The sequence below is a fragment of the Ambystoma mexicanum genome, chromosome 5q, assembly GCF_040938575.1.
Source record: "Ambystoma mexicanum isolate Mex_15411 chromosome 5q, UKY_AmexF1_1, whole genome shotgun sequence".
Classification (NCBI taxonomy): Eukaryota; Metazoa; Chordata; class Amphibia; order Caudata; family Ambystomatidae; genus Ambystoma; species Ambystoma mexicanum.
Genome location: NC_090933.1, coordinates 247,491,774 through 247,512,191, shown reverse-complemented (window position 1 = coordinate 247,512,191; position 20,418 = coordinate 247,491,774).

Sequence of the window (20,418 nt, the reverse complement as noted above, 5' to 3'; positions counted from 1 at the left end):
AAAACATCAAGGAGGACATGAACTTGAGCAAATCCTGTGTCATCTGTACTTTGCACTGTGTCCTGCTGGGGGCGTCGCTGGATACTTCACCATGCTTTCAGATTCTTACCATCAGACTCCCCTGACCAGGGCCCACCTAAATGCCTTTCTTTTAAGGAGCATAACGTGTAAGTGGTTGCCGATGGTTTTTGCTTGTGCAGCAAGGAGGAAACACTGTCGCATTTTGGGCCCGATACATGGAATTATCTGCACGGAAAATAGGAACTTTGCGCGGCGAACCGCATGCAAAATCTTGTTTGTCAATTCATGGAATCGACTGCGCTGGACTTTTTTTTTGTACTTGCCGTGGACTTCGCACAGGCTCAGCACGTCACTGCGAGAGGCCGAGTGCCTTGTGCGAGACACCACACAGAGCATGGGCGTAGCTTGTGCAGAGGGTAGGGTATGGAGCAGAACGCAGAAAATGAGGAAGAACAAGGGAACATGTGGGCGTTACGAGGGATGGCCAGCAGACAGTCCATCCCACGCCCACTATTGTGCAGAACGAAACGTATTAATGGATGCGACCGCGCAACCTCTCGGCAGGGAAATGGCCACACAAAGCCCTCATACTATCCGCCACCCGAAGGCAGGTGTACAGACACTTGCGCATAAGATTCACTGTGCAGAGGTAAGATCAGATGTCTGATTTAGGGGTGCATGTAAGCAGCCAGGGGTTCCGATCTTACTTGTGGGGTGCGCGTATGCAGTGTAGCGAGGTGCAGGAATGGTTTGTGGGGGTTTGCATTCTGGTTTTCTGAGTTTTACCAGAGTTACGATAAATCATACGCATGTTGTCGGTGTGCCAGTAACAGTTATGGGGGACCCTGTGCAGGGTCTCTGAGATGCAAGCTTGTTTGCAGGGGATCCCACGCACTGTTTGAAGGGTGCGTGTATTTGTACCCGGGTGAACACGCAAAGTAGCTGTTCTGGCTGTTTTTGCTTTGCGTGGGGGTGTGTCTGTGGCATTCCGCCATGACTTGTGTATACTGTTACTTTACACAGACAATTCCATGAATACACAGAGCGTGCATCTTTTATTCTGCGTGCATGCTCATGCAGTGTTGTTCTCTGCATGCATCCTTTGTGGGATAAGTGCACACTTTTCCATGAATCGGGCCCTTTGTGTTGTTCTGCCCGTTTTACATTGATGCACAGAAAATATTCCCATTAAATGTCCTACAGGCTTACGTCACTGGAGACCGGATTTTCTGTTTCTGCTGTCTTTCCCCGACCAAGGGGCTGCCTTTGCTGTTGCATGTTTTTTAAAGGCAGCTTGGAAACAGAGAATTTAACTTTTTACTGAGATGGCTGTGTCATAAGCAGAGTTTTGTGAATGACCAGATGCTTCACTATTGTAGATCTTTTATCAATGTTTTGTTTATTTTATGGGTTTGAGAGTTGATTAACTGTGATTTTATGCTCTTCTCCAAGAGCGCCCCAGGGAAAAGTTCGACCTAGTGCTAATATGGAATGGTATTAGAACAAGGGCAAAGTTTGCCCTGGTGCAAATATGCATCGAAAATATATATTTTTTCGTACTAGGGCAATGTTTGCCTTAAAACTTATGACATTCCAAAATGCATATGTCATGATGCAAAGATTTTCTAATATGGCCAAGTGTTTTTAAAAATAGGGCAAACTTTCCCCTAGTGCTAATACTGTGAAATCTTTGCACTTTTCGGTGCAAAGCTTCTGTTCTCTGGCCCCTGCACTTGGCATGGTGCAATGGTTTTTTGAGAATTTGCAAGCGTTTTTAGAAATAGGGCAAACTTTGCCCTAGTGCTAATACCGTGCAAACATTTCACTTGCACCGGTGGAAAGGTTCTGTAATCTGGCCCCCGGTAGTCACCAAGTGATGGCTACCTTTGAAGATTGACCATAACGCAAGCCCTTTCATCTGAAAACTATATGCAGTACAAGAGCTCTTAGGACAGTGGGTAGAGATGTAACTGTAATACAGGACAGCCGAGTTTCCAGTTTGTAAAGTCACACAATGCATTATTGCAGTGGGGATATTTATTTACAAAGGCAACAGTGAGAATGAACAGACGAAGAGGAAACGTAGTGAATAGGCGCAGAAAGAAAAGAGGTGGCGGAGCCTTCACAATAGAAGGGCGAGTTACATGTCATGCCGCCCACAAACTCTCGGCAAAGTCAACAAAATAAGACATTACAAGAAAATTGCATGAAATTAAAGAAAAGGCAATTATACCCGATCTCACTGCTGGGAAAATTATAGGAAACACTTTACAGAAAACACTAAGCACTTAGCAGGGGAATTGCCGAGTGCTGAGCTACTGAGACGTCAAATACAAAAACAAGAAATAAAGAAATGAAAGTGCCCCAAGCGCCAACTGGTTTCACAAATGCACATATACTGGAATAATTACAAAAAAACACACCAAGAATTCATCTTTTTGATATCCTAAATGATGACCCGTGCCGTAATGTATGTGCATAAGAAAATAATATTACATTTTAAAGTACAGTGACCTTTGCCATACCGGGTAAACGAGAGATTTAAAACAAGCTGTGGCAGTGTCCAGAGCCCAGTGTGTGAGGTCTCTGTGAAGGGACAATGGAAATCCTATTGTTTGTATCCCGCGTTGGAGTCCCTGGAGCACGGACTACCCAAGGTGCTTCTGCTGTGTCTGCAGTACCAGCGCCGAGGCGGCGTTCACGGAAAGAAGAGGAGGACACATTAAAAATCGCAGCGCAATGCACCCACGAAGTGCACAACAAAGTGCATTAGTGGCAGTGTTGTGGCATAGTCCCGAGGCACGTGTGTGAGGTCTCTTTGCCTGAGCAGCTTGTTCTTCTTCTTGCTGATAGACTTTTACCCATCAGCAGTGATTTTTGGATACCGAGGCTAGAGCCTCATTACTCCATCTTCTCGGGTTGAGTATGTAGTCGTGGGTTTGTATTCTTCTTAGTCTGTGTGGTCTTGTCACAGTAGAGCTGGTTTGCCATTGGACATCCTTAGCTTTATATCCCGTGTTGGAGTCCTTGGAGGACGGACTACACAATGTCCTTCTTCAGTGTCTGCAGTACCAGCGCCGAGGGGTTGTTCAGGTAGGAAGAGGAGGACACTATTAAAAAACAAAAAAGCCGCACAAAGTGCAGAGCAAAGTGCCGTTGTGGTAGTTGGAGCGGGGGAATGGACAGTGAGTGAGTATATTTAACAACTGACACTTTATTGCTACTATTGATGTATGTTTTAAGAATAGAGGCAGGTTGGCTGAAGGAATGTCTGGGGAGAATTCTCTCAGGACGGATAAAACCAGTACCCCACATAATCTCCCTAAACCCCCCTCTCAGCATGCCCCATAGCTCAAGTACCGCTCCTTGGTCGACTTGGCTCAGAGTGGTCCTTTTCGACCATTGACAACATCAAAGGGATGTCAAAAATCACTAGCTTTTTTCTAGAGCAGTGGGCCCAGTGACTACCAAACCTCAGGGTGTCTTGGAAAAAGCAATCCTTGATCATGGTCACTACCACCGTCCCATTAGCATGGAAGACCCAACGCTGCCATGGAGAGGCATAGCAGCACGCTCACCTGCACCTTCTAAGCATGTATCCCCACACAATGAATCATAGTACATCACATTTCTTGCAGGACCTATCTGATGTGTTTAAGTACGCGATGTAACGCTGACCTTCTGCTGCAGGCCTTGCTGGGGCATCGCTGAGTTCCCACCACTCCCACGCAGATCCTGGTTGGGCAACAGTAAAGGCGCAAGAGGGATCTGCATGGGAGGGGGCGCCTGTTTATTCTCCCTCAAGTCCCATGGTTCAATCGGGATCTCTGTGAGGCAAATCAGAAGTGTGAGTGGCTCTTTCGTAGTTTCTCCCCCCACACCCTTGTTTGTGGAGTGTAATGTGAGGTGTGGGCATACCTTGATGGAAGCTCAGGCGGGCTCTAAGCGGGCTTGGATCAGTTGCTTCACTGGGACCAACGACGCAGTCCTGCTGGCATCAGCTTTGATGCAGTCCTGCTGGCGTCAGCTTCGACGCAGTCCTGCTGGCGTCAGCTTCGTATGGCACATGATTGGTAATGACTCTCTTTGCTGTGGGTTTCACTTGTGGTTTGGAGGGAGAAGGTGGGGAATCCAGCAGTGCTTGGTCAGGCAGGAGCAAGTCAAACCGGCTGGTGTCTATCCTCTCCTAGATTCTGGTAACCTTGATGTCTTTGTCTCCTTACACTTGTATTTACCAATGTCCTCCCACTGGCTCCTTCCCCTTCTTGGTACCAGCATCCTCCCTCTGTCTGTCTATCCTTCTTGTTGTCCAATGCTGTCCTAGTGTCTCTTTATCCTTCATATCCTCCCTGTGCCAAGAAAAGCGTGTAGTTCGTAGCCTTGCGGTCCAGCTTGGCATGCATGTACCATGCCCAGATAAACATCAGCGAATGTATGATTAATATGTAACAAAAATGCAACAACAATTTAAAGAACAGCTAATTATTGACTACTGTGTAAAGTACATATCATTACAGGGTATGGGATCATTCTATACATGAGGGATACACCCATCTGAAAGTTGGAACCCAGTGGGTTGAGTCTACTACAAACTGTAGAAACTCCAAATATTCCTGTTTCACTTTGTCTTATAAGTCTTGCACATTTTCTTGATGATGAAATGCGCCATTGACGTCAAGTGCACCGTTCGCCGAGCTACATGTAGTAAAGAGCAATCATTGGGACTCTCAATGTTAATAGATGCCACCAACTGGAACTCCCTCTTTAGTCCAGGCGAAGTAACTCATCGTGTATAGCAGGGGCCTGCAACCTCTGGCTCTCCAGTTTTGGACCACAACTCCCAACAGCCCTGGCCAGCATAGTCAATGGTGGGGGAATCTTGGGCGTCATAATCCAAAATATATTGGGAGCTGCAAGCTGCAGAGCCCTGTTGTATAGAATGACCGCCAAGTCAGTAGTGAGTCAGTAGTAGTTACACAATAACTACTAATTAGCTATTCATGTGCCATCTGTTATCACACGTGTGTTACATAATAATTATACATTAATTCATGCTAAGCTCGTGCACCGTATTATAAAGGCATACTGAATAATTTATCAGAAAAGGGGAAGGAGACTCTAGGGGACTTTCTGGACAAGAGTCTTAAAATGGGCTGAACATTCACCCTAGGTCTCCGGGGAGGGGTTATTTATTTTTCTTCTGAACTGCAGACATGCGTTGACTATCATTGGTTAACTACATTAACACTGGAGGATACTTACACGTGTTTTATTCTTTTTCTTTTTTTACCAAGCTAGGCCTTCTAGGCGTTGGTAACACCTTGCTTAAAATAGAGATGGCTTTTGTAAATGAGCAGTTCCTACAATCCCTTTGTATAATATCTGGGAGTCATAGATTTTTAAGATGACCAACACTGGGTACTTGATCTGTCCACAAAATGTTGAGTCCTTCTTCTACGAATAATATTTGTAATGCACATTACATAATATTGGTTTGCTATCTACATTGCATTTTCACATTTGTATATACTTTTTTCAGTACCCAACTGAAATTGGTACTCATTTAACAATCACAGACGGATGAAAGAAAGCCCGAGTTGGCCTCACTAGGATTTGAACCTGTGACCTGCAGATCAAACACAGATCTCAGTAGCGAGCGCTAAACCCACAGGGTTAGCTATACTAGCAGCATCCTGAGAAATTAAAACAGTTTTGGCATCATTACTAGTTTGGAGGTGTTTGTGGTTTCCTGAGGCGGTAACTGCGATGTCTGTGCCTGAATATGAGTTTTTATTAATCCCCATTCTGAAGTCCCAGAAGGCTTCACTCGGTAATGGAGGGATTACCAGCATTCAATGTCTGGGGGATTTACCCACTTATGTGTTGACTAAGTCATAATAAGAGGGTCTGACAAAAACAATAGGGAATAACCTTAACATGTGCTTTTTTATGTGCTACCATGTTCGAAATGAGGCCCTTTAGACGGTATTTTGATTAAAATACATAACATATTTTTTTAAAAACTGCAATCATGCAGTTATCAAGATTTCTTTTTAAAATTATTCTTACAAAGCTTGTGCTTCCAAGTCCAACTTGCCACCCTAATAGAATAAAGTTAAATACAATTCTAGATTTCATGAAATGCTTTTGTAACCTGCTCGAAAAATAGCACCCCTTTCTATGTTCTATGTAACTTTGGAGATATGCCTTCCAACACTAAAGCATGTAAAGACGTGAGGTTATAGCAGTATGTACAGCATGGCCAGTCTACACTGGCAGAACCCATTCCTGTTAAAATAATGGGAATACTTAGAGCCCGATTCATAGAAAAGTGTGCGTAGAGCCCGCAAAGTTTGCGTGGCGAGAAGGACTTTGCATGCCCCATTGCGCATGAGGCACCTGCCCCGTAACTTTTCACAGCACCCCAACAACATGCACACCATGGGCCTCATTACGACCCCGCAGGTAACCATGCCGCTTTTTGCGGCATGGCTACCCCCATTCTGGGTACCGGGTCCGGGTTCCCTGAATCGGGAAATACAGGGCCATTCCGACCTTGGAGGGCCCGGTATATCCCCATTCAGGGAACCCGGATCCGGTACATCCCCATTCCCATTTCAGCCCCCATAGGGCTCAAAGGGAATGGGGATGAGGCTAACAAAGGGCCCGTTAATGATGGGCCTGTTGTTAGCATCCTGGTCTGCTCGCTCGACCTGCTAAGGACGCCTGGTTTTACCAGGCATCCTTAGCGGGACCCGCGAGCAGACCTCGTAATGAGGCGGTAGGGGGTTAACGGTGCCGGTAAAGGTGCCGGCGCCGTTAACCCCGTACCGCCTCATTACGAGGTCCCCTTGCTGGACCCGCTCTGGATGTCTGGTCACACCAGACATCCAGAGCGGGAATATATTTACTTTTCTATAATATATTCTTTTAACAGAGAAATACACCTGATTTTATACACCCTTCCGAAACCACCACAATAATTTCACCCCAAAATCCAATATTTTTAATATAAATATTCTGTTTTATTAAAAACTAGCAGTTGTTCCTGTGCTTCGCACAGTAATTTCTATACAAATAAAATTGACAAAGGTATATTTATACATTATCTACACCATGGAACCTACCCACATGCCAAATTTCAGGTTTGTAGCATGTTGGGAAGTATGTTGAACATTCCGAGCAGACACACACACACACATATACACAAATATCCTCTTTATATATATATATATATATATCAAGACTTGCAGTTGTACTAGTGCTTCGTACGGTACTTTCTACAACAACAAAAAACAGAAAATTAGACAAAAGTACATTTATATTTTATACTTTTTACATTGGGCCTCATTACGAGTTTGGAGGTCGCCATGCCGTTTTTAGCGACATGGCTACCACCGAACTGGGTACTAGGTCCGGGTCCCGCAAAAGGGGACTTACCAGGCCATTCTGACCTTGGAGGGCCCGGTAATCCCCTTTTGTGGGACCCGGACCCGGAACATCCCCATTCCCATTTGAGCCACCATAGGGCTCAATGGGAATGGGGAGGATGCTAACAATGGGCCCATTAATGCTGGGCCCATTGTCAGCACCCTGGTCTGCTAGCGGGTCCTGCTCTGCACATCTGGTCTGGCCAGGCGTCCAGAGCGGGACCCGCTGCAGACCTTGTAATGAGGCAGCCCGGAATGAACGGTGCCGGTCCCTTACAGGAACCGTTCATTCCGCAGCCACCTACGTTGTAATGAGGCCCATTGTCCACACCATGGGACCTACCCACTTGCCAACATTCAGGTTTGTAGCATGTTGGGAAGTATGTTGAACATTTCGAACAGACACACACACACACACACACACACACACGCACACACACGCAAGCATTGCAGATCGCTTAAAAAAACAAAATTAGAAACATTTATATTTTATACTTTTTACATTGTCTACACGATGGAACCTACCCACATGCCATATTTCAGGTTTGTAGCATGTTGGAAAGTATGCTGAACATTTCAAACAGACACAAACACACACATAGCCACACATTTCCTTTTTATATATAGCGAGATAATACATAATGAAATTAAAGGTAGTCCTCTAACTTTCAATGCTGTGGAAGTCAAACGCAATACTTTATATAGAGGCAGTTTTCCCATGGAAAAAAAACACAATCTGCTGTAATATGTGTTAGGCAGAATTGCATGCAGTACCCTCTGGGACTACCACATACAATTAGGACTACAGGTGTAAGCAAAACCAACCTTTGGTATGCGCCTGTACTACACAGTTTTGTGGTAGCGAGCTGAGCAGCCAGGCTTATCTCAAGAGGGAATGTGAGCAGTACCCGTGGTTAAACAGAGGTCTTTCAATCATCGTGGTTCAAGTAGACATTTACTCTCCAGGTATCCTGGTAAAACCCTTATTAATTTATTACGCAATCATTTAGAAAACATTCACTAGAAGGAGGCAACTTGATATTATACACAAACACACTTCAATAACAAACCAATAAGTTTCTGAACAAATTAGGCTCCCCTGAAATAGGAGCAAAATGGCATTTCAGTTACTTTCAATGGAAGTAAAAAGGCACAAGTTAGCAGAATAAATCACAAATACTTTCTTAGGCAGTGCAATAGTTATAGTTCACTGGAGGACTCGATTCAGTTCAACAGGCCTAGGCCAAAGTCAATGGACTAGTGTCTTGGATAGGAAAGAGCAGTTCTTGTAGTAAACGGTAAAGTCTTTGCCAAAGTTCTCAGAAGTAGTTTGTACGAAAATGAATCATATGTAGGGTCACAAGCTGATTAGGCCTGCAAGTTGGGAAAGTTCACAAACTTTCACCGCGAGAGAAGCATTCTCTCAATCGTGTTGGCACAGTACCTTAATATGAAGCAGAAGATGCAACTGAAGACTTGGGTTCCTGGCAGTTCCTGCAGATCTCACTGTTCCTGAGCCTCAGTCGTGGGGACAAGAGGGAGGATGTCGGGGGACTCCTGCACTGCAGTGGATCATCGGAAAACATGGACAAAATGGAGTCACTTCAGTTCAAGTAGCTGTTCATGAAGCACACAAGCTGGTGTCCTTCCCTTTGGCTAATCCAAACCAGCTCCGAGAATGGTATCCAGGTGGCTTACTAGTTGATTGGTCCCACCAACTCGAAGAAGTCATCCTTGAAGGGGCTTCACCGTCGAGGTGAACTTGGCAATTCAGACCTGCAGCAGGGCTTCACCGGGCAAACCAACGGTCCACGGGTTTCAGCAACGTCCTCTTCCAGCTCGTTTGTTCGTTCCAGTGGTCGACTCTGCTTTCCAGTTCAAGAGACTCACCATTTAAACAGTTTTCTCCCTTTCATTCCAGTCTAGCTGCCACTCACCCAGCAGGGTGGCTGTTCTTGCTGGACAGTCAGCCAGCCAATCATGACAGAGTGCATTTGGGTCTCCTAGGAGACTAAGCACAGGGAGTTCTGGGCACCTCCCTCACTTCCTGGCCACCCCACACTCAGACGCCAAGGGCGGTCTTCAGTCCTGAAGCCCCCCAAAGGCATAACAACCAAGGGACCAAACCTGGTTTGGCGCACAGAGACAAACACTAGAAGGACCTTTCCAAAAAGAAATGGCGAAAAAAGAAAACCAGGACCTGTTTAAACAAAGGGGCTTAAGGCGCCATCTTGAAAAACATGGCTCTGTGATTTTTAGCTACCGGTGTTCGCGGTCGGGAAAAATCATGGTAGTTCATTGGAAAAGCACTGCCACCAGCCATTTTGATAGAAAAGGGTAGCATTCGACTGCTATATAAGTATTTAGACGCATGGGATACTAGGTAACCCCTCCAGCACTCTATAGGAAGATAGTGTGTGCTGAGTCTAAGAATTTAAAAAGACTAGTAAAGTCAATTTAACCTAACATTCTCTGGGAAACAGTAGTTTATCCCAGAGAAGGTATTTAAACCATTGGGAAGTCTAAAAAGATATCCCTCTGTCACTACACTGAGGGTGCTGTGTAACACACTTGAAAAGATGCCTATGGAGTTATCTTAAAACTCCATAATCAAAGAACACTAGAGTAAAACATACATCAAAATACATGAAAGAGTGGGGAAAAAGGCTCACACTCTTTCCAGAAAAAAAAAATCAAGTCCTCAAAAATCCAGTTTCTGGGGGTCTCTAAGGTGAAGGGAATAAGCAAATTTGCACCCCTGGATGAATCTCTTTACTCCAGTCGGTCAAACATTCTGGAGAGACTACCAGCATTTCACCCTGACCTGTGTCCAATGGTAAAATCAAACCCCTGTAGGCTGATTGACCATTTTAACAATTTAGACTCCTCCCGTCATGCCGTCATCTGCATTACCCATCTCAATGGTTGGTGGTCCGTCTGAATCACAAAAATAGATCCATACAAGTATGGCCTAAACTTCTTCAGTGACCACACAATAGCAAAACATTCTCTTTCAATGGTTGCAAACCTTGTTTCTGGTTCCTTCAGCTTTCTGCCGATGAAGCAGGTGGGGTGCTCCCTACCTTTCTCATCCAGCGGACTCAGAACTGCACCTATACCTGTATTGGAAGCACATGTGTGCACAATGAAGGTTTGGCTGTAGTCAGGAGTTCTTAAGACTGGAGCTTGACAAAGGACTTCTTAAATCCTTCAAATGCCTTCTTGCACTCCTCATTCCACTTGACTTTTTAGGAAATGTGGGTGAGGAGACTACATTCAAGGGGGAAGCTATGGACCCATAGTCCTTCATGAAGTTCCTATAATAACCAGTGAGAACTAAGAAGGCTCTCACTTGAGTTTGAGTAGTAGGGTTGGCCCATTCTTGTAAAGCTTGTACTTTGCTATGCAATGGCCTTATTTCACCTCCTCCTACCTCACGTCCAAGGTAGAACACTTTGCTCTGACCAATTTGACATTTACTTGCCTTTATGGTCAGATGGGCCTGCTCAAGAGCCTGCAAAGCATAGCCTAAGTGGTCAACATGTTCTTTCCAAGTAGGGCAGAACACTGCAATGGCATCCAAGTATGCCATGCAGAAGTCCTCCATCCCATTCAGAACTTGATTAACCATCCTTTGGAATGTTGCATGTGCATTCTTTAAACCAAAAGGCATTATCTTATCTGGTAGAGGCCTGCTGCGTTTGAGAATGCAGTTTTCTCCTTGGCATGGTCTGTCAGGGCTATTTTACAATAGCCTGATGTTAGGTCAGATATACTGAGGTACTTGGCTGAACCAAGTTTGTCCACCAGATCATCTGTTCTAGGTAAAGGATGGGCATCCGTTTTAGTGACTGCATTTAGAGCTCTATAGTCCATACATAATCTCAACTCTTTGGATCCTGCATTTGGCACTAGTACAATGGACTAGACCATGGACTGGTAGAGGGTTCTATTACCCGAGATCAAGCATCTTGTTGACCTCTTCCTTTATGTGGGTTCTGAAATTATCTGACATTATCTGACATCCTGTAACCTCTGCTTTTAACAGGTAAACCGTCACCAGTGAGAATGTCATGCTGGCCCAAAAGGGGTCAAGCCTGGTGATAGTAAAACAGGGAGGCAAACCGATTTAACAGAAACTTGTACTCTTCCTGTTGTTCCAGTGTCAGATTAAAAAACAGATTAACTCCTTCTATTTTCTCATCTAAAGGTTGTCCTCTGAGAAGATCAGGTAGAGGTTCACTCTCTTCCTTCTCTTGAGCTGAAGCTAGAAGCAAAGCTCCCACTTCTGGTCTTGAGACATAGGTTTTTAGACGGTTGATGTGAAAGACCCTGGGGGCCTCCTTAGGATTGCCTTAGTCCACCAGATAGTTGACCTCTCCAAGTTTTCCCACAACATTGGAGGGTCCTATCCATTTGTCCTGTAAGGCCCTCTGCCTTGTAGGAACCATAACTAAAACTTGCTGGTCTTGAGTAAACTCAACCATGTTGGTCTTCTGGTCATGCCAATGCTTCACCAGAGCCTGACCTGCCTTTAAGTTATCAGATGCTTCTGTCATCATGTGTGTCATTCTCCTCCAGAGACCTAACACATAGTTACTGTCACTGGCGTGGGAGAAGGTGCACTCTCCAACCACTCCTTAATTAGAGCTAATGGACCTCTAACTGGATGATCATAGAGAAGCTCAAAGGGACTATATCCAACTCCCTCCTGAGGGACTTCTCTATAAGCAAATAGAAGGCATGCAATCAAAGGTCCCACTTTCTTCTAAGGGGTTCTTCTAAGGCAACTAACATGCTGTTCACAGCATGGTTAAACCTCTCTACCAACCCCTTCGTCTGGGGATGGTAGGCAGTTGAGTACTTGTAAGTCACTCCACAGTTTTTCCACATGGCCTGCATGTAGCGGGACATACAATTGGATCCCCTGTCAGAGATGACTTCCTTAGGAAAACCTACCCTGGTACAAATACCAAGTAGGGCCTTAGCAACAGCATTAGCTGTACGAGTCCTCATAGGTATAGCTCCAGGATACCTAATAGCATGGTCTACTACAACCAATATAAATCGATTGCCTGAAGAGGTTGGAGGGTCTAAGGGACCAACAATGTCGATTCCTACCCTCTCAAAATTGACTCACACCACTGGAAGAGGCACTAAAGGTGCCACATTGTTGGCTCGACTGTTGCCAGAAATCTGACAAGTGTGACAGCTCCTACATAATTTATCTACATCAGACCCCAACTTAGGCCAGTAGAAATAGAGAGAAAGCCTTTCGTTGGTCTTCTTGAAGCTCAAGTGACCAGCCAAAGGAATCTCGTGGGCTAACTGCAGGAACTGGTGTCTTGTCTCTAGAGGCACTACAAGTATTATGTAGTCCCCGGGATAGACTCAGTTGGTTCACTGTAGAAGAGGCCATCTTCTCAGTACAACCTATGCTTCCCTGGCTCTTGCCGTCCAGCTGGGAAGCTGCCTGTTGGCGAAGACCTTCCAGAGTAGGACACTCTCTTTGACCTCTGCTGAAGTCTGCCCTACAGGGGCCACCTCTGCCAGTAAAGACTGTAGCTCAGGAAGGTCTTAAGGACCCAGATCTCCAACAGCAACAAGGTCTTCTTCCAGCTCTGAATCTTCAGCAGCTGATTCAATCTTTCCTGGTAGTTCCTCACACTCAGCCTCAGTCATAGGTGTGACTTTGGACAGTCCTCTCAGGATGTCCTTGTTGGTAGTACAGGAGTGCTGTCTGGCTTTTTCCTTGAGATCTTGGGTTTCCCCTTTGTCTCATTCTTCCTGGAAATAGCAGTTAGTAGTTCCTGTAGACTGGGTGTTATAGATTCTGCTGTAACATCCACTAGAGAGTCAGTTAAGGTACTCTCTCTGGCCTTCCTTGTCTGCTCCTGTTTCCTTTTGCTGGGAGACATGTGGGTGCTTGATACAACTCCAAGAACTTTCAAGTCATTCCCCAACAGGACTCTCCCAGGCACCTCACTTTGTACACTAACCAGTATCTTGTCAGTCATGTTGTTGCACTGGATGAGCGCTGGTAGTCTAGGAGGCATTTGGACAGGGCCTCCAGCAAGCATAGTGAGGCCTTTGGGTGAATTAGCAACATCCTCAGGTTTGAAAAAAGATGCATCCACCACTGTGATGCGGGCCCCAGTGTCTCTAATGGCAGGGGTGTCCTGACCATTTACAAGTACACTTTCCTTTTAATATTCTTTGGTGTTATCTGGAACTAAATTATAGACATCTAAATTCTGCTGTTGCCACAGACCCAGGGACACTACAGAAACACTGGCAGTAACTCCAATGGGGTCTTCAGCCAGTAAATGAAAGTTTCCACTTGCCATTTCTACTTCTCCCTCTGGGGAAAAGCCTATGGAGACAGTGTGGACCCCTGAAGGTTTACCCTTACATCTGGGATCCCCTTTCACATGGTCAGTAGACCCACAAGCATAACATTTTCCAAATGTTTTGACAAATGAGAGTTTCTGCTGACCTCTCTCTGGTTTGGCACCAAAGGTTTCACTAGCCTGATTCGGTTTCCCTTATGGCTTACCCGTTTTATGTTTGGGGCCCTCTTTTGGATAGGAGGTATTAGAATTATCTTTGCCATCTTTCTTTTGCTGCTTCCCATCATCCTTCCTCCGAGTTGCCCCAGAATCCTTGTGAGTAGCCCTGTTGGCAACCCACAAGTCAACAGCCTTTGCTAACTTCTTTGGATCAATTTCCTTAGAGTCAGAGAAGTGCTGTCTCAGCTCAGGAGGGCAGGCATCAAAAATAGATTCCAACAAAAACAATTTCTCATTCCTTCAAAAGTGTTAACTCTGTAACCCTTTACCCAACCATCTAAGTTCTTCAAACATTCACACACCTAGTTAGCTCAAGGAGTACCATCATGCTTTTTGAGGGTCCTTAAGGTACTGGGAAGGAATTTTCCCAAATCTAGTTATCAAAGCTAGCTTCACATTTCCAATCGTTCAAGTTCCCCCACCTTCATTGCAGCATCAGTTGCAACCTGGGGGGGGGGGGGCGAGACAAAAGTCAAGGAATCAACTGATTCCATGTAAAACCCTGAATCCCATAGTTATATTCAAAAGCAGCCAACCAATCCAAATGATCAAGTCTCACCTCATACATACTCACAGCTTCTTTAGGCATACAAGGACTCTTAGGACTGGAAGACCTAGACAACTCTGGGATAGAAGAGACAATTTCTTCATTTCAAGAGCATGATGCATTTGCATTTCTCTGAGTTTGATTTCTTGATGTTTACTTTCAGTTTGCATTTGGAGCCTTTTGAACTCTAACTCAAGTCTCATTTGTTCTCATTTTTTCAAGAGAGACAAATTCTGGACGCAGTACTGGACCTGGTAGGGTCATTGTGGTTATAGCCTGAGGACCTAAAGCAAGTAGAGGTGCAGTGGGGCTCACATCCTGAGACTCCTCTGACTCTTATAACTCATCAATAACATTAGAGTTGGACTCTGAATCATTATCATCCTCATCAACATTATAGGGGTAGCGGTTATAGCTCTACCTCCCAGTCTTTGATGATTCAACAATTTCTCAATCAATTCATTTTTCTTGCCTTTAACAGAGAGAGACCTGACTTTACACATATCTCCCAGTTGATCTACTGTTAGAATGATTAGGGCTTCCTGTTTGAAGTTATCCATGTTTGGCATTATAAACCAATTGCTTTTTTAGTGGTGTGTAGCCTTGTGAAGGTTATTTGAACAAAAGTAAGAGCAGCACTCTCAATGTAACAACTATACTTTATCCTCACCGCTTGCCACCAGTGTTAGGCAGAATTGCATGCAGTACCCTCTGGGACCACCACATACAATTAGGACTACAGGTGTAAGCAAAACCAACATTTGGTATAAGTCTGTACTACACAGTTTTGTGGTAGCGAGCTGAGCAGCCAGGCTTATTTCAAGAGGGAATGTGAGTTACACAGAGGTCTTTCAATTATAGTGGTTCAAGTAGACACTTACTCTCAAGGTATCTTGGTAAAACACTTATCAATTTATTACACAACCATTTAGAAAACATTCACTAGACGGAGTCAACTTAATATTATACACAAAACACACTTCAATAACAAACCAATAAGTTTCTGAACAAATTAGGATCCCCTGAAATAGGAGCAAAATGGCATTTCAGTTACTTTCAATGGAAGTACAAAGGCACAAGTTAGCAGAATATATCACAAATACTTTCTTAGGCAGTGCAAATAGTTATAGTTCACTAGAGGACTTGATTCAGTTCAATAGGCGTAGGCCAAAGTCAATGGACTAGTGTCTTGGATAGGAAAGAGCAGTTCTTGTAGTAAACGGTAAAGTCTTTGCCAAAGTTCTCAGAAGTAGTTTGTACCAAAAAGAATCATATGTTGGGTCACAAGTTGATTAGACTTGCAAGTTGGGAAAGTTTCACAAACTTTCACTGCGATAGAAGCGTTCTCTCAATCGGGTTGGCACAGTACCTTAGTATGAAGCAAAAGATGCAGCTGAAGACTTTGGTTCCTGGCAGTTCCTGCAGATCTCACTGTCCCTGAGCCTCAGTCATGGTGACAAGAGGAAGCACGTCGGGGGACTCCTGCACTGCACGGGATCGTCGGATAACGTGGACAAAATGGAGTCACTTCAGTTCGAGTAGCTGTTCATCAAGCACACAAGCTGGTGTCCTTTCCCCTGGTTAATCCTAACCAGCTCTGAGAATGGTATCCAAGTGGCTTACGAGTTGATTGGTCCCACCAACTCAAAGGAAGAAGTCGTCCTTGAAGGGGCTTCTATGTCGAGGTGAACTTGGCAATTCGGACCTGCAGCAGGGCTTCACCGGGCAAACCAACAGTCCAGGAGTTGCAGCAGCCGTTCTCTTCCAGCTCGTCTTCGGTTCCTTCGTTACAGTGGTCGACTATGCTTTCCAGTCCAAGAGACTCGCCTTTTAAACAGTTTTCTCCCTTTCATTCCAGCCTAGCTGCCACTCACCCAGGAGAGTGGCTGTCCTTGCCGGACTGTCAGCCAGCCCATCATGACAGATTGCATTTTGGTCTCCTAGGAGACTATGCACAGGGAGTTTCGGGCACCTCCCTCACTTCCTGCCCACCCCAGACACTCAGACGCCAGAGGCGGTCTTCAGTCCTGAAGCCCCCCAAAGGCATAGAAACAAAGGGACCAAACATGGTTTGGTGCTGTTCTTGAAGTCCTTGGACCCTGATCTTGCTCTTCAGCACCTATTCTGCTCTCCCAGGCTCACCTGGACATTCTGGGGCTCTTGATGTTTCAGAAAAAGTACTCAGACAGCATACAGGAGACAAAGTCAGATTCATGAAAGACATCAAGTTTTATTCACACCAGACTGACACAACAGCATCGTTGTCAAGTACACAAACTCTGGCCCTGTGCTGAAAACAGAGCTTGTTTTTATATCCTTTTGAGAAAGAGAGTTGAACCCCCTCCCTTTTTTAATACATGCCCAGGAATAACTCTCCATTGACTTTACTATCGCACCTGGCAATTATTAATTCTCTGCTTAAACCGTCAATTTGAAATACATTTTTGCACCCATCATTGGATTTTCCCCGCCACTCTACTCTTTTATGGTCATGCAGCTGTGTTCCTTGGCTAAAAACTCAGACACTGCCTCGTTGTCTGTCTGTTTCAGACTGCTTATCTGGTTTCTGCAGGGCACTGTGGCGTTGAAACATTCCTGCTCCGGGGGCTGACTCATGACACCACTGTCTGCAGAGAGCTTCTTCATTTAATGGATTCTGTTTGTTTATTAAAGGCATTGTTCGAAGTAAAGGTATTTGCCAGTTACACAAATGGTAGAGTTCTTTTTCTGTCTGGGTATATTTAAACACTTAATCATTTTCCTACTCAATGTTCATAATATGCATTCTGTACCCTGCCTACTTACTAAACCATGATAAAAAGCATGTTCGACTTTATAAACATAACACCATTAAAGTACTAATGTATTTCAACCCTACGAGCTCTTTTTTCACACATTTACAATACTAAATCACCCCACACAAATTTCTATGCTTAGCTTTAAGTGGGCAGGGGCTGCCCCTACTGCATTCAGTTGTTGGTACCTCCTCTTCATATTGGTACCTCCATTACAGCGCGCAGAGACAAACACTAAAAGGACCTTTCCAAAAAGAAATGGCGAAAATAGAAGACCAGGACCTATTTAAATAAAAAGGGGCTTAAGGCGCCATCTTGAAAAACATGGCTCCCGTGATTTTTAGCTACCGGTGTTCGCGGTCAGGAAAAATCATGGTAGTTTATTGTAAAACCACTGACACCAGCCATTTTGATAGAAAAGGGTAGCATGTGACTGCTACATGGTTATTTAGACAAAGGGGATACTAGGTAACCCCTCCAACACTCTATAGGAAGATAGTGTGTGCTGGGTCTGGGAATTTAAAAAGAATAGTAAATTCAATTTAACCTTACATTCTCTGGGAAACAGTAGTTTATCCCAGATAAGGTATTTAAACCTTTGAGAAGTCTAAAAAGACATCTCTGTGTCACTACACTGAGGGTGCTGTGTAACACACTTGAAAAGATGCCTATGGAGTTATCTTAAAACTCCATAGTCAAAGAACACTAGAGTAAAAAATACATCAAAACATACATCACAATACATGAAAGAGTTGGAAAAAAGGCTCACACTCTTTCCAGGAAAAAAAAAATCAAGTCCTCAAAAATCCAGCAAAGTTGCTGGAGGTCTCTAAGGTGAAGGGAATTCGCACATTTTTGAGAATTGTCCCTTACAATATGTCACAGGTGTTTACATTCATAATACGCACAAACAGCCATACTTATAAAAGCAAATCTCAGTAGTTATCCCAGAGAAAAGAATATAATCCTCTCCAATAGGAACATGGAAATTGTCATTGGGTGTCTATTCACAAAGACAAATCCATTCTAAGAATAAACTTTAAAACAATACAAGTCACTTTGTTTTATTAGAAATCATTGACAAGTGTTCAGGTCAGACCAACATGTTTACTTAACGTATTGATTTCACTCTAAAATATTGGTTTGTAGCTTGGTCATAGATACAAGAATGTTTGTTAGGATTAACTTGATTACCCTTATTGTAAACATTTATACCTGAGGTGTTGCATGTGCAAAGACACGCAAGCCCAATCCAATACCAATCTATACAATTGTTGACTGTACATCAGTCTTAAAGGATGGGTATTCTAAGAGAAATTGTAACACAGTTACTCATAAAAAGATTCATATTGTAACTTAGTTTATTCAACTTTGAAGCCAATCATGTTGAATAGCACGGGGGTGGGGGGGCTGATGCTGAACATGACATTCTCCATAATATTGGAAGAATAATGAAAAGGACAACACATTACCTGCTTAATAATTAGGACAAGCACAAGCAACAGCAATTGAAAAAAACTAAAACACATCTCAAGGACTTACGAGTAGGGAAATCACATACAGGTAAGCCAGGAGCATTACCAAGTTCAGATCCAGCGTGACAGCATCCAAGATTCAGAGAAAGCTAATTTGTATTGAGCTATTGCCTTGAAAAAGACCTATCTGTTCGAAACACGTGTCAGCTATGGATTGACTTCAAAGTTGAATAAACTAAACTGCAATATGAATCTTTTTATGAGCAATTGTTTGTGTTAGAATTTCTGTGAGAGTGATATGACAGTCAACAATTGTATAGATCAGTATTGGATTGTACTTGCGTGTCTGTGCACATGTAACACCTCAGGTATACAATTTCACTGGTGCCTTGGCATTGGGCACAGCCACTCACTTCCTGTGTACACACAGCATTCCTTGTCAACAGCATATTTACAACAGAGATCCCATGGTGTTTCTTTGCCCAACCATTGCCTATCGTATAAGCTTGATTTCAGGGTAGAAGCTTTTATTTTGTAGAGCAAACTATCTTGGTTTATAAAAGGGTCGCACATGGATTAGATTATGAAATTGAAATGGAAAAAGACCTAGCAGGTTAACTTTAAATGGCATTAAGAGTGATATTAAGTCAGAATCCTCCTGTGCAATGTCTCATGAAAAAAATGACGGTTCCATGTATTAATATGCCCGCAAAAATATTGCCATTCAAAAATATCGTCATATTTTTGCAGTGATATTAAGGCATGGAACCTGTGGGGGACACCCCCACATCGCTGTATTTTTTTAAATGGAGCGGGGGACAACCCCGCAACCCCCTCTCCCAAAAAACCCTAATATTATCCCCACTAAAAATATCTCCTATGGCCTTTCCCGATGACCATATATACAGCGATATTTTTGGTGGGGATAATATCTCAAGGAAGTCTACTCTCAAGGAAGTGGCTTGGCATGGAGGGGGAGGTAAGGGAGGGTTGGCGTGTGATGCTGTTCAACGGACTGTACACTAGGTGATCGTCCTTGTCCCCAGAAAGGGAATCCGTCCCACATTAAACCGCCCATAAGGGGACTATTGGGTAGTGGCCATACCTCCATAGCCTCATGGGAAAGTGACAATACCTGGCGAATTGTCACAATATTCAGAATCATAAAAACCTTCTAAATTCAAAGACTTTCATCAAGTTGCTGTCATTTTATGCCTAGCAGAGTTATTAAAACATGTGCATACATTCATAATTCATATATTTTGATATATCCTTCACATATGTTTTTAAAATGGTTGCTCCATTGAATTCAAATCTAAATATTTTTTTAAATGAAACAAAGTCTTGATAATGTTTTTCATTATTTTCTACTTTGAAATACTTCTAATGCTGCACATAATTACATAATTTGCCCGACTCGGAAGAAATATCCTGTGAAACAAAGGAATCATTTTAATAGGCTGCTTTCATGAAGCAGACACAAAATGGATGAGTCCTTATTCCTCTGCCACGTCAAGGCTCAGGGTCTTTTTTGAGGCCTTTGTCATTTGAAGTTGCCATTACTGGCTAGTCATGCCTACA